Source organism: Kryptolebias marmoratus, linkage group LG7 (genome assembly GCF_001649575.2).
Source record: "Kryptolebias marmoratus isolate JLee-2015 linkage group LG7, ASM164957v2, whole genome shotgun sequence".
Classification (NCBI taxonomy): Eukaryota; Metazoa; Chordata; class Actinopteri; order Cyprinodontiformes; family Rivulidae; genus Kryptolebias; species Kryptolebias marmoratus.
Window position 1 is genome coordinate 10,613,529 of NC_051436.1, and position 4,778 is coordinate 10,618,306.

Genomic DNA, 4,778 nt, shown 5'->3' on the forward strand with positions numbered 1-4,778 from the left:
CCCCCCCCCCCCCCCGGCCAGCATCGTTCTGGCTGGATGTCTGACCGCGTCCTCCTCCGTCGTCGTTCAGTCCACTTCGTGCAATGCCCCGATACCACAGCCTGACGCTGCCACCACCGTGCTTGGCAGTTGGTTCGTTTGAAAGCCTCCGGCTCGATCAGACGTACAAACGGCTCAAACTAAATATAAACCTTTTTTCTTCTGTAGTCATTCGGCTTGTGGCTTTAGCGTGTGGGCACCTGCAAATTTCTGTCGAGCTCGAAGGTGTTGCTTCTGCAGCAAGGACACGGTTTCTTTTTTTTTTTTGGTTGGCACCCTCTCAGTCAACATAGATGTCAAATTTGCTTCGCCGTGTTCCAGCAGTTTCCAGCTCTCGGTCGTTTCCTGAACCCGCTGACCGGATCCATTTCACCCGGCGGATGAGTTCTGGTCCATCCAGTGAGAGCAAACGAGCAAAAACACAACAACAAACTACCGGCTGCAGTCAATCGTAATCACTAAGGAGAAGTTATTAGGCCCCGGTCTCATCAAGTTAAAAGCCGTTCAGCACCGTTTGTTGGAAGATTTATGAATTTGTGTCTCTACCGGAGCCTGTATGTGGAGTTTTGACCCTGAGTGGATGAGAGAAAATCCGCAATAAATCCTAACTTGTGCCCCTCGTTCTGGTTTAAAAAACTGTTGAAGTTTTATGTTGTCTAATCATTCCACCCTGGAAAAAGGTTAAAAAAATTAAAAAAAAACCTTAAAAGCCCCGACTTAATATGACGTCTGTGCCCGTGATGAGGACGTAAACATCTGACTGCAGCTGTGCGCGCGGGTCACGCATACGGTTTCGCCTTTGGGGTCTTTTTTTTTTTTTCTCTTCCCCGAACATGAAAGCCGCTCAGCAGACATAATCGTTGCCATCTTTAGGTTGCTTAGCCGTGTTTACAGTTCACCAGCAGATGCGTCGAGCACAAAAAGGATGTGGACAGGCTCAGGAAGCTGCCGCCGCCGCGCTCTACAGAAGGCGCTGCGTTCGCTGGCAGTTCACGGTGACCGTTCTGACACCTCCGACTCCGACGCTCCGGCGGGGACGTCTCACCCTCTTCAGGAGGAGGACGACACGTGTAAATTGGAAACGATTTGAGGAGGGACGGAGGGGGGGGGGTTGCCTCAAAAAGGTCACCAGTGTTGTGCCACTGCTCTCCGGGGGGGACTTCTTTTTTTTTCCTGGAGCGTTTGTCGTGTCCCTGATGCCTTCCTGAATTCTGGGAATCCTGGGCTGAGGGGAAACGGGAGAGCACGTCGGCGTAGACGTGGGCAGGTTTGACGGCGCGGTGGCCCGAGCGTGAACACGAGATAGATGTGATTGAAGTTACCCCGACACGTCCCCCCTCTCGACTCCCCCACACTCATGCATCCTCAACCACTAAAACCGCTCCCCGACCAACTTCCCCTCACCTCCTCCTCCTCCTCCTCCTCCTCCCTCTCCCTCCGTCCCATCTGGCTGCCTCCACCACCGGGCTCTCTTTTGGCCGGGGGGTTGTGCAGAGTTCAGTAGCTGCTGTTGCTAACAATACCTCCCCCCCTCCCCCCCTCACCACCACCTCCACCTCCACCCTCTCCAATCAAACACTTGTCCTCACACACCAACTGCCGCCGCCTCGGTAGCCGGACCCTTCTGGCTGACCCTCAGTGGGGAGAAAGCCCAGCCGGTTCCTCCCCCCCACCCTTCTTCCATAAAGCTCCTCGCTGCTGGCTCGCCGGCTGGTCCGCCGAGACCCCCCCTCCACCTCCCCCCTCGACACAAGCCTCCTTTCAGGGCACGCCCCCAGACACCTCGCTCACAAACACAAGACGACACGGCGCTCGTAATTGAGGCCCAGCGCACATCGCTCGCCGTTCTCAATTTCAAACCGAGGCCGTCGGTTTCCGGTCAAACCTCGTCACGGGACACTGCGAGATCTCGCCCGATCCGTCGGCGCTCGGTGTTGAGGACGACTCCGAGCTCCTGCCACGCCGAGTTTTAAGCTCAGTCCCTGCGAAACCAGCCGAGTTACAGACGTGTTTGGCGTTGGATGACGTCGATAAGCGACGAAAACTGGTTACCCCCCCCGGAGGGTTTCATTAAAATCCGTCCGGCGGTTCACGAACGGGCGCGGGGCTGAAACATCGCCTCCACCCTCGTCGGCGGGCCGTAATAAAACGGCAGCGTTAAAAAAACAAAAAACAAAACAAAGCTCAGATTACAAACCAGCTTTGACCCGCAGCCCTGAAAGTTCCCGAACGCCCCACAGCTTGTGTTTCCTGCACCGTCTGACACTCGTGGACATGTCAGGTGTGCTCGCTGTCTGGTCGTTTTCACGCACGCGATCACAGAAAACATGTCAGAGCAGTGCCTGAAGCTGGACTTTACCCCCAGGTTCGAATGCGTATGTGAACGCAAGCGGACCGGAGACCGCTCCAAAAGCAGGAAGTGGACTACAGCACAGGGCCTTCTGGGTAAATACGACCAAAACAAACGTGTTTCTAGACAAAACAGAAATCCTAAAACTGCCCAAATTTGACGCCACTCCATTTTTGTTTCCTTCTCCGGAAGAAGGAAGTTGCGCTCAGCTTCTTCTTCAGAGGTTTTTGTGTCGTTTCCTTCAGTAGTTCTTGGTGCGGCGCCACCACAGGCGAGGAGGGGAACAGGTCGCTGAAAGGATTTGACTCGATTGACTCGGTGCAGCGTGAATGAAAACCACAATCAGACCGAGTCTACCGGACTGCCAGGTGTGAACGCAGCCTGAAACTCCACCATGACAGGCAGCCTCCACACTGAGGATCACTTTAAAGTTTAAACTTTAAAAGTCTCTGACCCGTCCTCTGCGTTCGCACGTGCAGCTTTGCGGGGTTGTGATCACTGAAAGGACGGCTGTGTTGTACGATTGTGAATGAAACCGCGAAACATAAGATTAAATGAACAAGACATTTGGTTTAAAAAAAAAAAAATGTCAAAAGCACCGAAAGAACTTACCGTACAACCCCCGTTTCATAAAAAGCTGTGGGAAATGTAAATAAAACCTCACAGTGGATCGTACCAAACCTGAATGTTTAAACTTTTTTTTTAAAAAAGTGCCATTTCTAAGGAAAAGATAAAGTCTGTAAACGTTCAGGAGATGAGGAGAGCAGCTGCCTGAGGTTTTAGAGCGAATGTTGGCCCATTCTGGTCTGATGGAGGATTCTTGCGGTTTAACAGTCTTCTTCATCATTTTTTTTCCCCCCCATTTCATGAAGTGACTGCAGGGGGGTCACTTCAGCACCCGGACTCTTCTACCCCGAAGTCATGTCGTTGTAATGGATGCGGTAGCAGTTTAGCTGTGTCTCGCTGAGATATGCAACGCCTTCCCCTTTAAAGGACGTCACCTGGACGGGAGCTTACGTCGATCTAAAACCTGGAAGTACTTTTCTTCATTGACGGAGCCTTTCCAGATCCGTAAGCTGCCTCGTGCCAGAGACACTGATGCACCCCCATACCATCAGAGAGGCAGGCTTTTTGAACTGTGCGCTGAAAAACAGGTGGTGAAATACTCGACTTCAGCTCTCCCCACTGTTTTTAGAGGGAGTTATTCAAACACAGTAAGCCTTATAATTTAACAGAGCTTCCTGTGTTCACCTGGTTAGTTCAGAGCAGATTCTGGTTCTGGTCCTGGTCCTGGTGGATTTTTCTTCTGTTAAACGGGAGTTTTTCCTCTCCACTGTCTCCACTCCCTCATTAAATTCATGCTCAGTAGGGAGGACTGTATCAAAAGCAGATATAATTCAGTCTGCTGGCTTCTTTACATAAAGAACTTTTTTAAACATGATGACATCTCAGACGTTATTAAACCGGATTGTTTCGCGACTGTACTGTAGTGGACTGTACCGGACTGTAGTGAACTGTAATGGACTGGACAGGACTGTACCGGACTGTAGTGGACTGTACCGGACTGTAGTGGACTGTACCGGACTGTAGTGGACTGTACCGGACTGTAGTGAACTGTAGTGGACTGGACAGGACTGTACCGGACTGTAGTGGACTGTATTGGACTGTAGTGGACTGTAGTGGACTGTAGTGGACTCTATTGGACTGTACTGGACTGGACAGGACTGTATTGGACTGTAGTGGACTGTACTGGACTGGACAGGACTGTATTGGACTGTATTGGACTGTATTGGACTGTAGTGGACTGTATTGGACTGTAGTGGACTGTAGTGGACTGTACTGGACAGCACTGTATTGGACTGTAGTGGACTGTACTGGACTGGACAGGACTCTATTGGACTGTATTGGACTGTACTGGACTGTAGTGGACTGTATTGGACTGTATTGGACTGTAGTGAACTGTATTGGACTGTAGTGGACTGTATTGGACTGTATTGGACTGTATTGGACTGTATTGGACTGTAGTGGACTGTATTGGACTGTAGTGAACTGTAGTGAACTGTATTGGACTGTAGTGGACTCTATTGGACTGTACTGGACTGGACAGGACTGTATTGGACTGTAGTGGACTGTACTGGACTGGACAGGACTGTATTGGACTGTAGTGGACTGTATTGGACTGTATTGGACTGTATTGGACTGTAGTGGACTGTACTGGACAGCACTGTATTGGACTGTAGTGGACTGTACTGGACTGGACAGGATTCTATTGGACTGTATTGGACTGTACTGGACTGTATTGGACTGTATTGGACTGTATTGGACTGTATTGGACTGTAGTGGACTGTATTGGACTGTAGTGAACTGTAGTGAACTGTATTGGACTGTA

General features: G+C 50.8%; 1 protein-coding gene across 2 annotated transcripts in view; it reads left to right on the forward strand.

Moving 5' to 3' along the window:
* zbtb4 (zinc finger and BTB domain containing 4) overlaps positions 1 to 4,778 on the forward strand; it is an 18,637-nt gene that overhangs the window by 1,429 nt on the left and 12,430 nt on the right. The window lies entirely within an intron of this gene.